Here is an 18,150-nt window from a genome sequence, read left to right as displayed (position 1 = left end):
TTCCCATACTAAATCACTTTTCTTGCTACTGTAGCTACGTTTTCACAACTGCAGTTATCTTTTCTAGCCTCAAAGAATGCAGTTCTGTGACTGTTGTCGTTTGAAAACAATAAATCAATGCAGAGGTGCCTAAAGTTTCTATGGTGTACCTGTCACCTTGATTTTTTTCTTTAAACCTCTGATTGACATCTTGGAAGGTAGCTGTGTTTTGCTGGTCTCTCTGTTAATTGCTGCTGGTTCATTCTGCTCAGCACACTGTAGCCTCTTACTCTGCTCTTGAGATTCATGATTCATAACCACGAAACTGGCAGTCACCCTTTTCTGGATGCATGCCTAAATATACAACATAACTCTACCATCACCAGTCATGGTAGAGCAATATATTTTTTTACACGCATCATCTCACAGTTCATTTTCTTCAAATACATTTGTAATTCTGTGCGGAAGAGAAGTGAAAATGCCTCTTATTTTACCCTGTCCCCTTCCGTCCTTGACTTAGGCAGCTCAGTGAAGAGAGACACCCTTGTCATGTTATCCTTTTAGGAGATGTTCTCTGTTCCCTACGCCCTCCCTCATCCCCCCCCACTCCTGTGTTCTTGATGACTTTCCTTATTTTTTGTGAACTTTTTGCAAATAGGTTTTTGTCTGTTTCTTTACTCCTATCTGCTGGACGCTGTACATTTCAGTCAGACAAAAATTCCTTTACAGTGTGCTTGCCAAAGGCAGGTAAAGAATTATGGGTTGCTGTAGGCACTGGAAGCCATCCATAAAGATATGCTTGCTTCCCAGCTGCCACTTTTTCAACCCCTGTTGTCTCAAAATGCTTTTTGGAAGAAGAAGGTGAAGTGAGACAGGTTCATGCTATTGGATTTCACTTTTGCTTGGGCTTATTGTTTTAAAGGTTTTTACAGTTAGTAAGATTCCCTTCCCTCCTCTCTATGGTAGCATGTCACTTGGTTTGCGTCTGACGATCAGGAGCTTCACAATCAATCATCTCCCTCTCCCAACAGGCTCCAGGGTAGATAACATGTGTGGTTTGTAGACTGAAGCTCCTGTACTCACTGCTCACCTTAGTGACTTGCTCAGAAGGGAAACCTTTGCAGGAAAAATGAAGCTGTGTGGCTGGGACCTTGCTCTCATTCGCAGGGGCTGGCTGAAGTGGCCCTTGTTCCCAGGGGCTGCCATCCTCCTGAGGTGCTGTGCCTCTTCCCATGCCACCACAGGTCACACTTCTGTGTGGTGTGGCAGACTGCCACCGGTTTGTCTGTGTATCTTCAAGTGCTGTGAACTGCTGAGGTGGGGGGCTCTGATTTCCCACTTCTGTTTAGCTCAGTTGGGGTGGCTGACAAGGTGGCTCCTCTCTCATTCATCCCAGCTGTGGGAGGTGATGATCTCTTCAGCTGCAACAGCTTAGTCTGACAGGCTTATATGGTGAATTGGTTTTCATGAAGCAGTTGCAATGGAGAGACAGCCTCCTGATCACAGAATCACATGGGGTTGGAAGGGACCTCTGGAGGTCACCTAGTCCAACCCCCCTGCCAAAGCAGGGCCACCCAGAGCAGGTTGCACAGGAACGTGTCCAGGCGGGTTTGGAATGTCTCCAGAGAAGGAGACTCCACCACCTCCCTGGGCAGCCTCTGCCAGGGCTCTGCCACCCTCAAAGTAAAGTTCCTCCTCATGTTTAGGTGGAACTTCTTATATTCAAGTTTGTGCCCATTTCCTCTTGCCCTGTCCCTGGGCACCACTGGTGAAGCCTGTTGCAAATGCGAAAGTAACTCCAGTAAGATTTATAATGTAGGCATCTGCTGGGCTTGATGTGGGTACAAAGATGAGCAGGTCTACTGCGCTGAATGGACAAGATGGGTATAGTTTTTACTCAGGTCTGATAAATGCTTTACAGTTAAAAATGGTGTGTGGATCCTTAGTATATGTTAATTTGTCATGTGCGGCTGAAGTCATCAAAAGTAATGTCAAGCAAACCCCCAACTTTTACAAATAGTCCAAAAGTCTGGAATTTGATTCTGTCATCTTTTTGTTCTAATGGGTGCACATTCCTAGTTTTCTCTTAGGAATTGGTTTGCGATTTCCCTTTTTCATTCTGCTGCTAAGATATGAGTTGAAAAATCTGTATCGTCTCTTCATGGTCCTCCCAGCTCACCTGAGGCTTTAAATCCATAAAGCTCAGAGGAGGCTGCTGTAGGTAAATTTTGAATAAGTGAATACCTTCACATGCCTCAGATCGTAGATAGGACTTAAGAGCTCTCATAGCAGTGATAGAAACCTGCCACTTACAAGTCTATATTGTAGTAAATGTGGAATGAGCTGTAACTGTGTTAGAGGGGGGACTCTGCACGTGCCCAACAGGCTGTCCTTGCTCAAAGAGTTTGGGTTAAGTGGACTGGTCACTTGCTTAGACATGGTGGGAGTGGCACAGTTTACCTTCGTAAAGAATATTCTGATTTTCCTATTGCAGCTTCTTTCTTTACCCATTATCCTTGTAAAAATATTCTTTTTATATGAAGAAAAATGGTATGCCTAACTTCCCCATTCCTCATCCTTCTTTATATGATGACTTTGATCTTGATATCCTGTTCCTTTAGATCACTGGGTCTCGAGCTTAGTTCAAGCAGGAGAATGAAACTCAATGTGTGTAGTGCTGCAGTAGGGCTTAATGTTTTCCTGGAGCGCTTGGTTCTTGGCCGGAGAGCAGGGTCTGTCTCATCTCTGAGCCCTTCACTTCTGCCTTCTGTTGATACTTTTGGGATTGGCAATCCTGAGCATTGTCAGATATATATGCGAAGACTGGAAGATGGCTGCTGTCCCATCAGATATTTCTTCAAGCTTGTAGACCAGTCTTCTCGAGTCAAAATCACCATGGGCCAGAGTGCTGGCAACAGCGCTATTTAAAATCTGGATCCAAGCATGGCTTAGTTTTGAACATGGCTCGGGCAGTGGTTTGACTACAAACAAAACTTTACAAACCTCTCAAACACAGCTTGATCCCTGTGCCTGTTGGATTTGGTCCATGCTGTTTTCTAAAGCAGTACAGAAAGAAGTTACCTTGATCTGTGTGCTCTGAAGGCTTAGGGTTCCAGGAGTTGGATTTTTATCTTGTGCCAGGAGAGTAGCTTTGTAAATACTCTTTCATGGGGTAGCTTTTAATTAGGGTGTGGGGTTTCTTTGTACCCCTACTCGTAACGATTGATTTGGTGCTAATTTGGATTACATTCTGGGCATTGTGGCCAGTCTGTTTTCTGACCCACTGTCTTGCTTTTGGTCTTTCAGGAATCATGTCATTGCCTTAAGTGTTCCTATGATTTCCACAAGTCTCAAGAACAAATTTGAACAGATCTAGCAATGGGGCTTAGTAGGAGTTTGATGAGATTACATTGACAGAAAGCAGCTATTTGCATTCTTATAATCAAAATATTAAAACATTAAACTTTCTAGAAATTGTTCGTCTTCAGAACAGTTCCTAGAAAAATGCTGGGATGTCTTAATACTGGCATAGGCACATGTGAGAATTTAAGCAGTTACCTTGAAGTAGGAACCTCAAGTTGAGGGTCCTGGTTCAGCGGAGCATCTTTCTAATAATTGGCCACCTGTCTGGCTCTTGGGAACTACAAGTATCATGAGTAATCAACAACAAAAAAGGTGTGTGTACAGTGGTAAGGAACTTGGTGTGAATTTTTAATTATTTTATTTTCTTTATTATTTTTTTTTTCCCAGGCTGGGCTGCTAGGGTTAGGGCAACCAACACAAGAGCACTTGATTTTCTGATGTTCTTTCAGAGGAAGGTTTAGTGTAGTGGCTTCTGATATTTCTCTCCCAACACTCCCCTCTGTCCCTCTTCAGTTGGACATGGGTGTGGTGTTGCTTTTATGATAACCATAACTGGTTAGGGAGATGAAAAGAACTAAAAGCTCTTTGTGGTCTAATTTCTCTCCTTTCTCTGCCCCAGTCACCCCAAGAAGCAAACCCAAGCCAGTGCTGAGTCGGTGACCGCCTTGTGATGGTGGAGCGAGAGGTGACACTGATGTAGCAGGGGAAGAGCAGGTACAGGAGGAGCAGCTGGCTGAGGGAGTACCAAGGGAGTGTGTTCACAGCCAGGTTTTCTTACCATCACTTGAGATAGTACAGGGAATGCTCTTTTCTGTGCCATCACCTGTGGGTGGTTGACCTGGAGCATGGCTGTGCTGATGACATGGAACAGTCTCAAATGTGGTGGTCAGACCTGGAACTTCACAGGTGAACATTCATGGAGGCTGTTTTGCATGTGAGCATCGTGTTGGACTAGAGTGGGTAGGAAGCAGGGAGTGATCTCATAGTCTGTTGTGTTTGCTTTCAGTGTTGTTTCAGGATTGTCTGGCTGCTCTTGCACTGTTTTTCCTTCAGTAGTAAGGTGGATGAAAGTGTATGCAGAGTAAGTGGCCTTTCCTTTGTTTTTTTCTGTGCTCTGGTCATCCCTTGTGTTTTGTAAAACATGACTGCATCTCCTTGTGTTGGAAATCGCTGTGGCCTCACACAGGTGGTGTATACAAGAATCTCAGTCAAAAGTCATTATTTCTACAACTGTATGTGGCATGCCTGAAAAATGTGACATGCCTGTCACATAAACAGGAAACGGCCCTCGTAGGGGACTGAGTGTAGCTGAAAGCCTAATCCAAATAACGCTGTTAGTCATCTCCATATGGTGACCTTTCCGTGCCACGCAAGTTTGGAAAACATGCTTCTCACAGGCTTCCACATGCTGGATGAATGCGTAGATACCAGATGTTGCTTTACACGTTTAAGTCTTTTTCTAAAATCTATCTGAGACACAAATATTTTACATACAGCAGTTGTGGGTGAGACCCTGCACGCCTGAAGGTTATTTACATGGGAACTGGGCTGGATCTGCAGCACTAGAAGCAAGGTTGGGGTTTCTGTGATCATCTGAAGTTTGTGATGACAATAAGTAGTATAAATCAGAGAGGTAGCATACATTATTAAAGATATAGTTGTCAGAGATGGAATAGAATGTACTCTTAAGTGCTGGCTAGTATGTCAGGAAAAACTCACTTCATTTCCTCAAAAAGAGTACCACATAATATAACAATAGATTGATGATACTCTCTTTAGGCATATATTGGGCACTCTCGTATTTTCACATGTATAATCTTAGGATTATATTCTTATATTCAATGCAGAACCAGAACACTCTTTGTGAAGTTTCTACCTCTCATTCTTTGAAGCCTGCTCCCTCTTTCCAGAACCATTCTTCCTCTGAGCTCTTACAGAGGTTTTCTGAGAGCATAGTAAAAGGGCTGGTTAATGAAAGAAAGTGGAGTACAAGTTAATGTGGTACCATTTTGTATTTAGTGTATACCTGGAAAAACAAACAGTTGTGTTAGTTTTGTTTTGTTTTTGTTTTTTATAAAGTATCCTGTTTATTGTTTGTGGATTGTTGGGAGTGTAGGTTCCAGACTGCAAGTCTGACATGGTTAACCTGGCATTGCTGATTCACTACTAAGGTACAAATTCTGTGGTTGGAATTGAATTTTAAATTCTCTTTCTTCAGAGAAGGCAAATTCTCTAAGAACCTATTTGCTATAAAACCCTATGAGAATAGAGAATAGTGATTTTCTTTGCTCAGTGTGGGATTGTTGTGCGTGGTGTTTCCACTCTTTAGTCACTTTAGTCACTTTTCAAAGGCGGGCAGGTCTGAAGATAACAGTCTGTGATGATTGCAGGAGCTGACTATGCTTGTTGCTGTTCTCTAGCAGTACCTCTTGGGAGCTGTGTATGCATTTTCTCTGACTTTCAAAATAGTAGAGTACCTGAAATTACTATACCTGAAAAATGGGAGCCCAGTCCCATTTTTAGAGCACCCACTAGCTACTAACTGGCACAGCAGTTGTACAGGGACCAGGTCTTTACGTGGTCTTGGAATTCTTCTGCTCCATAGGTACTTCTATTCTTTAGATATACTGTGGCACCTCTCAAAGTGATAATGGACTTGTTAAGAAACAAGTTGTGAGACTGGTGTTTGGTACACAAAATGAAACGTGTAAAATCAAACCCAGGCTAGGTTGGAACTAATACTCACATGGTACAACGATTTGGAAATATCCAAATTTAATGTCAGGGCCATGTGATGATCTCTTGTGGTTTTGGGGGCGAGTTGTGTTTGGTTTTTTGTTGTTGTTTTGTTTTGTTTTCTTTCCTGGACAGCTGGATGAAAAAAGGTGAGAAATAATAGTTCTGCTATCTGGGGAGGGGGTGTACAGGGATCTGCTTCACTTCCTTCCCTGCCACTTCCCCCAAAATGACTTCTGCCTCTGTAGACCACCTGTGAGGAAAGGGAAAAATCTGGAGGGACTTGCTCCTTGTTTCCTGCTGGCTAAAGCTGACCCAGCAACAGGGGGAGATCTCACAGTGGAACAGATGCTGTCTTCTTCAGAGGAAGTATGAATTTTGGCCTTTAAAAAGATCGGTCTAAAAGCCTGAAGGCTATGAGGGGAGGGAAAATACTTTTTAAAATAAAACCAAAGCAACAAATCAACACGTTGGGCACATAAAGATATGAGAGAAATTCTTTTAGGAGTGCAGCATCTGAAGTGTATTTGAGCTTTGCACGTGTTAAGTATGTGCAGTAAATCCCAGTCAGGTGATGGGCTGGCTGCATCATTCATACTTTCAGGTGGTATGTGGTAGGGACAGAAGGACTTTGCATAGGGATTGAGTAAAATTCAAATGGAAGGTATTTTGCAGTCTCCCTAGAGACTCCTTAGTCTCCCTGTCCCAGTTCTTAACCACCTTTGTAGTCAGAATGTTTCTCCTACTAGTTGGTTTGAATTTGCCTTTCTACAAATGAGACTTGATTGCTTTTCAGTCTGCTTTCAATAGGGTGAGTGACAGTGATCATAGTGATAGGGTGAGTGATAGTGAGTGATAGTAAATCACTCACTCTAATCTTCATAACACCTTGTGTCTTGAAGAAAGGTATGTTCCCACTCCTTCCCCTACTTTTTTCAGTTCTCCTTGTGTCAAAAATCTCATTATTTTAATTAGTTGCTGTTCTTCGCTTTTAAATACACTTGGTGAAGCTTTCCTCTGGGTTCCAGTTTGCATAGGTGTCTGAAAACCAGTGCTGTAGTCTACTTGAGACCTCACTGATACTTCAGAGCTATTGAGTGGAGAGCTGAGTACAGTGAAATGATGACTTCATTTCTTTCTTGTAACACTTCTCATAATACCTCTTAGAATTGCATTTTTGCAACAGCCTTTCCAGTCTGTGGTTTCCAAGCCTTTTAAGTAGGGTGAGTGCCTAGCCTAAATGGTTTTGTTTTATAATTACGTATGTATTTGCTTTATACAAAATGTTGTCTCTTCTGGTTGCCTTTAGTGATTATCACCCCACTAGAAATACAGCGGGGTTCTCTCATATTTTTCTGGGAATCCTGATGCGTTCATCCATCTCGTGATGCTTTCATAAGGCTCTTGTGAGAATGAGCAATGAGGGGAGGAAAAAGTTGGCCTAATTCCAAGACTCTTAGAGACATAATTGAGCCAAAATCTTAAATACTGTATCTTCAGAAAAGATTAATTCCGCTAATTAGCAAAAATAATTCCCTTGGATGAAACTTTTCTTGTTCTTGCCTTTTCTTTTTTGACTCTGTTTCTTTGATACCTTTTTAAACTAAAATTCTTAAAAGCGAAGGGTAGAGGGTTTTTTTGTAAGTATTTACTGTTCTTCCTTAAGTAAGTTGAAATACTTATCCAACAAGCATCTGACTGTTTAAAAAAAAAAAGGCAGGGAGGGACCTTCAACAGTTGCATGATACTTTTTTTTTTCCTCCTTTTCCTCTTTATTCAATGGAAAAAATATATGTGCTGTCACCTTTTTCATAGATCACAAGGAACAAACAGTTTTATTTTATAGGTCAGACTTTAAAATGTGGTCTTTGTTATTTAGAATCTATGAACTAAGAAAGCATGTGGTTAGATAACTAGCATTAGGTCTGTACTTGCAGTCTTCTTCCAGAAAGGCTGATCATAAACTTTTCAGAAATAACCACCACTAAAATACGTGCTGCCCTCTTGTCTGAGCTTCTGAGACACTGCAGTCATCCTTAAGTAATGTAGGAGTGTCTGTGTGCGCGGTGGGAGAACCAAGTGAGGAAACTGCCTGCCAGAGCTTACTATGCTCACTGTATTACTATTGCTATTTATGAAAAGTTCTGTTCTAAAATGTAATGGCAAATAAATATGATTTAAAATTAACTGAAAAGGTCAGAGGAATGGATTTGTGACATGTAAACAAGATTTGGTTTTTATTTATTTTTTTTCCCCCTCCAGACACAGTTCTGCTTTGCTTGCTAAAGAATATCAGATCAGGGTTGTACTTGTTCAGTTGGAAGTCTTTGAAGATTCTGGTCAGTGGCTCCTGTCTCTTCTCTTAAATGAAGAGATTGGGGGAGTTGTATTTTATGGCTAAGGAGCTTTTCCTGCCATTTCTCATGGCATTTAATGTTACATTAAGGAAACCAAACCGGATTTAACTGTTTAAATGCACAGTTATTTTTGTGGTGTGCCCAGTTAATTTTATGTAGACTACTGCAATGTCCCTGTCCTGTAGAATAAGGGCTTTGACTATGGAACTTTTGCAGGTTTTTCTAGCTTCTCTGATGTGAAGATGATAAAATATACGCCACACAGACTTCTAGGAAAAAAAATATGGACAATTTGTGATGTTAAAAGTAACTAGAAGTTTGTGGAGGGTGAGAAGGGAGAAAAGCTTTGTGTTTGTCTTTTTTGGGGGACTGGTGGTTGTTTTGTTTTTTAATTAATTGTAGCAAAGATCAGAAAAAATGAGAAATGAAGGCTAGCTTTTCTTCTACTTGCATTGACTCCTAAAGCCCTTGAGGTACTCAGACAGGTAACTGTGGCCAAAAAAATAGCTTGCTATTTAATAAGGACAAATATGATAACCAACACTGCATCAAGAATAAACCACAGTGCAAATACAGGGACTAGATAGGTCAACTAGAACCACTAAGGATGCTCTTTCCTTTTTAGCTTATACTCATATTTTTGCAACAAACCTGCAGGTTTGTTCCAGAGAATAAAATTTAGTTTTATGCTGAGGGCAGGGGGAGAAATTTATAGAATCGTAGAATTGCCCTGGTTGGAAGGGGCCTTTCAGATCATCTAGTCCAACCATCAAGTAAAGATAGTCAAACACTGTAACAAGTTATCTGGATAGGTTTTGGAGAGTTGGTCACTGGAGATTGCTAGTAACAGGTTAGAAAAATGCATATTGGGTATAGCACATGTTTCCTTGATGGCTTCTTGGATGCTTCTGCACTCTGTGCTGTGGCTGAGTGTTTAGGGCTTGGTCTGAACATTTAAGAACTGAATTCTGTCAGAGATGCTGATGCTGAGGATCCCTTTGTCACTTTAGCGTATTTTTGTGCCTGTTGAGACAGACGAGATTGCTAGTAACAGGTTAGAAAAATGCATATTGGGTATAGCACATGTTTCCTTGATGGCTTCTTGGATGCTTCTGCACTCTGTGCTGTGGCTGAGTGTTTAGGGCTTGGTCTGAACATTTAAGAACTGAATTCTGTCAGAGATGCTGATGTTGAGGATCCCTTTGTCACTTTACTGTATTTTTGTGCCTGTTGAGACAGACTGATTTAATACAAAATGAGCAAGAATATTTTTCCCCTCTTCTCCTTGTTCCATATGCCTCTGTAGTTACAGCGACTCACCAATATTCCTAACAGCAGCCTACCCAGAGCCTTCACTCTCAGAGCAGCAAGACTGGAGAGTGAAGATGAGTTACAGCTTTTTTAGTGATTTAGTGACTTGCACAGCTATCCTAGTGACAAACCTCAATTTCTGCTGAAGAGCATGTTCTGCTAATAGCATTTAACGTTCGTTGGGAACGGCTGGAGTATGAATGCCTCATAGGAGACCATCTGGAAAAGAGCTTCTCCTGAGACTCACCAATATTCCTAACAGCAACCTACCCAGAGCCTTCACTCTCAGAGCAGCAAGACTGAAGAAACAGTGGCAGCTAACAATGGCAGTACACTAATGGCTTTGGAGAAATGGTACTTTTGCAACTGGAAATGATACAAACAGTGTCATTAAAACAGACTGTCGATGCCATTTTTATTCTTGTCATAGGCTTAGTTATAAGAATGGATTCACTCTAAGGAGATGACATCAGAATTTTTATGCTTTCCACAATTAGATGGACAGATTGTGAGGCTTTAACTCATGAAAAACTGTTTTTCCAGAATGCCAGCAAAAGTGAGGATTTGAATGGCTGTTTACTTTTCCTTCAGTTGAATAGTAGTACAGAAGAGATGAAATGTCATTGACATGTGAAATGTGGCTATCTGAAACGTGGCTTAAGAGCTGACTCGAGCTCAGATTTTCTTGTTTCTTTGGAGTTTGGGGTTTTTTTGGTTAAAGATGTTGCTCTTTAACAAATAACTCTTTATAGCCCAGTGGTATAAAATATTAGAAGCTTTTTTAAAGACAAAATCAAGATCTCTTCCCTTAAAGAATGGAAGGGGCCCTCAAGTAACTCTGCTGTTCTACTCCTTTGAGTCTGCACTCCTTCTTTTTTAGAGTAAGTACAAAAGGTCAGCAGCAGAAAGGGATGGCGGTGAGGAAGAGACTCTTCAACAAAGGAGGCCTGCTTGAATACTTTTAATGCAACACTATCAATTTTTGCTTATCTCATCATTAAAGAAGCTTCACGTTCCTCAAGTAACTCTGCTGTTCTACTCCTTTGAGTCTGCACTCCTTCTTTTTTAGAGTAAGTACAAAAGGTCAGCAGCAGAAAGGGATGGCGGTGAGGAAGAGACTCTTCAACAAAGGAGGCCTGCTTGAATACTTTTAATGCAACACTATCAATTTTTGCTTATCTCATCATTTTAGGTCATTTTTAAGATCTAACGGACGTGTAAGGCCTCCTGTCAGACCTCTACCACCAGTGACTCATTGAAGTACTTAGCTTCTGTTTATTGCATTCTGCTATCAGTCTTGTTACATGAGAAGGAAATAGGACTAAGAATATGTTCTCCTGGAGCAAGTGGCAAACAAGGACAAGGAATGGTGTGTGTGTGTAAGGCAACCTTGTATTTGGATGTTCCTCTGTTCACTGAAGGCAAACAAGGACAAGGAATGGTGTGTGTGTAACGCAACCTTGTATTTGGATGTTCCTTTGTTCACTTTTTAATGTTTCATCCATTGACAATTTGAAGAGTCTGCCTTTGGCTGAGAGGAGTTGAGAGTTGGGGCTCTCCTGGAAGCTGGTACAGCTGCTAGCAGAAATGGGCAGAAAGTCTGAGTCTAGGCCAGATTAGGGACATATAGATAGATACAAAACTAAAAAAATTGAAAAGAACTAGATACAGCTTTTGATATCTGGCTACTGGTGTTTCTTTCCACAGCGCTCTTGAGAAAAAGACCGTCTAACATGGCTGATAGATTAGCTTTAATCAAATAAACAGATGTTTGTGTAATGCTAAGAAGCACAAACAGAATAGTTGCTGAGAAAGGAAAAACAGAAGAAGTCAGTCATTTGGTCTGTCATCTTCTCTACTAAAACTGCAAAACATCAAATGAACACAGTTGAATCTGGTCTGAAAAGAATGAAGGATGCTGATGACCATGAGTCATCTGAGGAGAAATCTGCAGTATTCACCTCTTTATTCTCATATATATTCTCACAATAAAACATGAAGTCCTTTAACACTGATTTATGCAACAAGGCAGCTTTTCATACCTTTCACATGAATTTTTCAGTTTGTCCCCACACTGATACTCTGACTGGGTGTCCTAACACAGAAACAGAACTACTGGTTAAAATGTAATTTGTAATTTTGTAATTTGTTTCTGGTTTGGGTGGGAAATAAGATGACATTCCTACATAAGTCCTGTGTTATGTGGAGATCCCTGATTTACTGCAATGGCCATAGAGATTGCACAGCAAAATTCTGCTGGAAGGTCAGAAACTCACTGTAAAGGATTCCTAATTAGGGTTACAGCCACTTGGTGGTAGTCTTCTGTGAGTAACTCTCCAAAACAAAACCCAGATGGAATTCATGCTGGCAGAGGTGTGACTTTTATATTTTACATTCTGGGGCCTACTGAATGCACTCTGAATTAATGTTCCATGTGTTTAAGTTCCTTGAGTTGTTAAAAGTCTGCTATGGCCAAACAGGGTAGATTTATGATTGTGATGATGAAGTAATACTGAATTCCTCTGTGTTCAGAATATATCCAGGCTGCCTGACAAAAATACACAGCGCTAGCTTCCCCTTCTGGCCAGAAGAAGTAAGTGATCCTGAAGGCAAGAGTCACATGATTTCTCAATTTTATTTCTATGTGCTAAAGATAAACACTAGATTTCAGAGAATGTATTGATGCTGAACTGCCACAGAAGGGGGCAGGGGGAGAAGTGCTGGTGGAACATCTTTGCTTCTTGCAACATAATAAAATGATGTATTGAGAGGGTTGCTGTTGGAACATAGAATTCTTTTCCAAGCATGGGCCCAATTTGGAAAACAATTAGATAAAAAATAACAAACTTCTGGACAGAAAGATTCCCAGTGCTTTTCTAGATCCCTATTAGCTGGTGCTAGAAACAAATATTTTACTGCTTTTCATATTCTGTATGCTAATTTTCCCCCTGCAGCTGCATCAGTTATAGTCATAACTTTGTTTGGAGTTGTGTGCTTGTGTGCTTGCCTTTTTGTTTTATTTAAAGATTCTTTTTTTCATTTTAATTGTATGGCACAGTGTTTCGTAGCATTAGCATAGGCTTTGTAAACGTAGAGTGTACTAGCATAAAGGTGTGTGTTTTGTGGTATAAAGCACCAATGCGCAATGTGATCCAAGCTGCTTTTTAACAAGCATTTTAAGTGAGTTTGCCAGCCTTTTACAATGTTGTATTACTACGTTTCTGGGGGGGTTGATCGTATAACATTGAATCTTGGCAAAATCTTTGTTCTCTGCCTGGACAAATGGGACATTTAAATCACTAAACAATTTTTGCGTTGTAAGGAGACCGAAGTCTTGCTTTTGCGGGTATGTTGGAGGGTAAGCATGCAAACACAACATGCATGCACACACATACATGACCAGGGAAAGAGAAATTTCCTGCATGACACATGACAGCCTCGTGCTTAAGACGCTTCGGAAACAGGTTTCCCTGTTAATACCATGGGTTTGTTCAAATCGGAAACACTTAGGTTTTTCCTATATCTCGGTCTTGAATCCAGATTATCAGTTTTATCATGGGCTTGGTCTTCCTCCTTTATCTTGGCTGAAAGTATCATCCTGGAACCAAAAATGTGTCTTGCTATGTTTTGCTGCAATGTTATGTTCCTATGGACGATTCTACCCGCTATCTCACTTCCACCAATTGTGGTTGTCACCTGCTTGTGAAGCACAGGGATGTTGAGGCAGAGACCTCTGAGCACCAATGCTGTTGGAGATGCAGGGAAAACACTTGAATGCATGAAAGATCATGTCTTTACTCTTCATGTTCAAGTTGTGAAATGAGCTATGCATTCATCATTCATTCATTCCTTGCCACAGTGTATGCTTCACCCTGTGAACTAAGGTATTCAGTTTTCAGTGTAGAAGGCTGTGCTAATATCATACCAGCTTCATAAATCTTTAGCCCACTGGGGTGGGGGGAAAGAGGATTGCATTTAGTCACTTCAGCATGTCAGTCCTTTGCTCCTGTCCTTGTCAACTCCTATAGAACTTAGAAATCACAGCCAGTCGAGCTTTTCCTTGAGCAAAAAGTAGCTGGGAACAAGGTTGCCTTGACAAAGCCAAATCCCAGATTATGTTATACTTCTTGTGTTTACTAATACACTTGCTATGGTTTCATTGCTGTATTGAAAATAATCAGGAGGAGACAATTAATAATTTCCTTTTCAGCTGTGCCATAATGAACTACATAAGAATTATTTTGATATCCTGAGTCATTGGTGGCCATGGAGAAAAACACAGTCTTTAAGCCAAGCTTTTAAATACTTTCTTAATTGAAAGAAAAAAAATTAGTATTTTGCTAGCAAGTGACTTGCCCTTCCAGGTTTATAATTTTAACAACAAATCAGTCTTGGAGAACATTATTTAACTTGCTTTTACAACCAGTAGTCTATATGAATAATGTTCAGGGGGGTGTCCATAATTTTATTTCTATTTTGCCCATAATTTTATTTCTATTTCCTAAGAAATGTGAACATTTACGGAAAAGATAATTGCTCTCCTGAAAAGATAATTTCTATCTGTCCCCTTTATATGCCATTTTGTATCAGGCAGTTCGTCATGAACAATTTAAAAAACTTGTGCATAAGCAGTAGAAAACTTCCCTGTCGTGGTTGATGTCATTTCTCACTCATGTGCAATCATAGCTCAGTTCATACCAAGAAGAAAATGCTGAAGTCACTGCTGTAAGGTTTTGTGAAGAAATTTCAGCTTCCTTGTTTATACAAATGTTACACAAATATAAACAATGGTAGTTGATTAATTTTTCCTCTTTCTTCAGATACTCTTTTGTAGTCAAAGCTGAAAGAGCAAATTTCTTTTTCCAGCTTCCCCAGGCAGCTCTAGCAGCTCTGATGACCTTATGGCTCCTCACCAGTCCAGTGAACCTGCTCAGCTGCTGGACCCGTCCCCTCTTTGTAGGCTGCTGAACCTGGAAAGCTGTGGTGAGGCTTTTGTCTCCAGACCTGGCCAGGGAGCTGACTTCCTGCTCTGTCCTGGCCTTTGTAGTAAAACCTTCGAGTGCCCGTACGCAGCAAACACGTGTTTGTCTGGTTGTAAATGAGCCTTTGGGGAGATTTGCTTCTTTTGTGCTGTTTCCTTGCCTGAGCGGGGAATGCAAAACCTGAGGCCAGCTGTGAGTGTGCTTCCTGTTGTTTGTTATTTCATTTTTATGCCCAATTATCTTTTAAGATGAGGCAGAAGGAGTATTTTGTCTAACGTGCTGCTGAGATGGTTCTTACTAAAAAGGCTAGTGCTCTTTACTGAAAACAAGGCTGTGATCAGTTGCCTGCCTTAGGGTTGTGCTGGAAAGAGGAGATTGTCTGAGTCTTCTCTGCTTGTGTGAGAACTGACATAATTGGAGGGGTGTCCTCTAAAATAAAGGAGAACTGGTCATTCAGTGGCCACTATAATTTCAGTTTGCCCTGTGGCAGGGACACTGCAGTTGTGCTGTAACTTGGCTAAACCTGATATGCAGGTAGGATTTAACCCTCGCCACAGACAGACATTTGTTTGTTGTAGGTTGCAATGGAGGAGACCCCTCGTTTCTCCTGTGCCTTGGGAGGCAATGGGTCTGGTTCACAGCCCCAAAAAGGGGATGCTGGCTCCTGGGGGCGGGGGGACAGGCAGGGAGCCTTCACAGAACGGATACTGATGAGAGTTTGGATGCTGAACTTTGATCTGTGTTAGTGCCAACCAAAATTTCTCACATAGTTAAGAAATATCTTTTTTTTTTTTTTTTTCTTGGATTGCTTGTAATAGCAATAAAACCGCTAGCCTAGCTGCAATCCCACTAGCCAAGAACATGCGTTTGCAAGTGTCAGGGTGGACTATTACATGCAGAATGGACAATTGTTGCAGGAAGAGAGAGAGAGTGAAAGCAGTCGGGTGTTATGCTCTAAGTGCAATGTGAGTCATAATTGCCACTGAATTTGTATTCCTGAATAAGAAGTTCATTTGGCAATAAGGCATAAGGGACTTGGGAGCATGACAGAGCCTTCTTAAGCACCCTTCCCGTTCTCTCAGGGGGAGAAAGAACTGAGGAAATAAAATCTCATCTCTAAGAAATAATAATTCCTTCTTGTTAAGGATTTCATAATTCTGTAACTATAACCAGTGGTGACTGTAGGCATGCCAAACCTTTTAGTGTATGGAGGGAGAGACCAATAGAGAGTTCCTAACAGAAATACATCTTTATACGTTCAAGGACAAGCTGGTGAGTTTCAAGCTAATGCAGTTTATTTAATTTCATCAATTATTTGTCGTCTTGTGATTTCATTTGGGTCATAGAGATTGTTAGCTTTGTATTGGCCTTTGCAGCACATTGTTTATAACTATGTCTGTGAACGTATTAATTATTGTTGTGATAATAATGTGCATAAAGATTACTTTGGGACTTCTTAAAGAGGAGGCAGGTGGAGCAGGGAGATCAGAGCTGCTGCCAGAGAAAGGAAGAACGAACGAATCCAACTAAAACTGCAAGGGGAAGCCAGTTAGACGGAATGTAAATTTGCATGATGGAATTTGGCAAAGACACTAATGGTAATACTGTTTCTCCTGTGAGAAGTTACAGAAGGCTCTTTTTCTATTATAAAATAATGATTTGGATTCTTTTGCACATTTTGTCTGAAGATTTGTGCCTCTCTGCACCCTTTCTCCATGGCACAATACTTTATATGTTGTTTGATTTAGTATCAGCTCTGAAGGAAGACTGCCATTTCATGACTAACCAGCAGTACTGTTCTCTTTTAACATCTGGGGTAGATTTGCACTAAGGAGGTTAAACCAGATCATTTTCCTTAAATCTTGGACAAGTTTGCAGACTATGATGGAGTATCTACAGGATGCACATTTTTACTTTTCTGCCACCCCTGGAGAAAAGCAGCAGAGAGAACACAAAAAGGCAGATGACTTAATCTTTTGCACATTTTGTCTGAAGATTTGTGCCTCTCTGCACCCTTTCTCCATGGCACAATACTTTATATGTTGTTTGATTTAGTATCAGCTCTGAAGGAAGACTGCCATTTCATGACTAACCAGCAGTACCGTTCTCTTTTAACATCTGGGGTAGATTTGCACTAAGGAGGTTAAACCAGATCATTTTCCTTAAATCTTGGACAAGTTTGCAGACTATGATGGAGTATCTACAGGATGCACATTTTTACTTTTCTGCCACCCCTGGAGAAAAGCAGCAGAGAGAACACAAAAAGGCAGATGACTTAAATTTGAAATGAAAAAACCCCACAAACAACTCCTTCCCCAAAAGAAATACACAAATAAATAAAAGAAACAAGATGCTGATGTGGAAAGCTACTGAAGTATTTAATAATGACTGGGTAAAAGAACACATGAGCCAAGAGAACTCTGTATGTTGGAGATGGGAAAGCACAAAAAGAGTGTCTGACCAAAATTCACTGGGCTGCGTGTAATAAAGACCAACAAAATTCATTATTTCATACATTAAAAGACCATAAGGGGGAAGGTGAGCATGGTATAATATGACAGAATGTAGATTAAGGAGACTCTAGATATGGATATGGTCCAGCTTCTAAGGAAATACTTTGCCTATTTTTGGATGAGGTTAGAGTAATATAAAATTAAAGGTGATAGAATAGTGGTGTTCAGGAGACCTGTCATCTCTATTCCAGTAGTACTGAAAGAAGTCATTAGAGAGTCAAGGACTATAATCTCTGACTGGAAAAAAGCAAAATAAGGGACTTGAGGGGGAAGGAGAGGGGGGAAAACAAGAAGCGACTCTTTTAACTGTTTCTTTCCACACCTCAGCAGCCTTGTCAACAGTTCTTGTAGGAAAAGTGCCCTAAAACATGTACACGCTTTTTCAGGGTCCTATCAGAGAGGCTGTGCAGCTGATGAACCGTTTATAAAACAGAAAGTAGTTTTGTCTTTAACTGCTGAAGGCACAATTTCATCTTCCCCTCATTCCACATAATGAGGCCTGGAACCGAACAATCCCTCCCCCTCCCACCCCTCCCCTCCTTCAGCCCTGACCAAAACGGGCCTTAAAGCCGGGGGGGGTCAAGGAGGACGGCGGTGGCTCCCCATCGAGCTCCTCCTTGCCCGCCATTTTCCTACTGAGGTGTTTCCCCTTTCCCGCCTTCCGGCTCAGCCTGATGGCGTCACTTCCGGCGGCGGGAAGGCGGTGCCCCCCCCTCCCAACGGTCGCCCGGCTCTGAGGCGATCGAGCGGCCGCGGGGCCGGTGTTCCCCCCCCACACACCCCGGGGGCTCGGTTGAGGCCGCCCTGTCCCCCCGAGAGCGCGTCGTGGCAGCCGGGGGTGAGCCTCTTCCGTAAAGGCTTGGGGAAGGGCGGCTTTTTGTGAAGGGGGCGGCCTAGGCCGAGATCGGA

General features: G+C 41.5%; 1 protein-coding gene across 1 annotated transcript in view; it reads left to right on the top strand.

The window, feature by feature from the left end:
* Positions 1 to 18,069: 18,069 nt before the first annotated feature.
* Positions 18,070 to 18,150, top strand: part of LOC106892550 (methylmalonic aciduria type A protein, mitochondrial-like) — a 5,235-nt gene continuing 5,154 nt past the window's right edge. Inside the window, exon 1 of the mRNA XM_014949814.1 lies at positions 18,070 to 18,079. The gene's annotated coding sequence lies outside the window, so the exon portion shown is untranslated. The remainder of the gene's footprint in view (positions 18,080 to 18,150) is intronic.

This window comes from Calidris pugnax, unplaced genomic scaffold (assembly GCF_001431845.1).
Source record: "Calidris pugnax isolate Ruff unplaced genomic scaffold, ASM143184v1 scaffold42, whole genome shotgun sequence".
Classification (NCBI taxonomy): Eukaryota; Metazoa; Chordata; class Aves; order Charadriiformes; family Scolopacidae; genus Calidris; species Calidris pugnax.
Note: the sequence above shows the minus strand (reverse complement) of the source record. Positions and strands in the feature narration are given on the sequence as shown.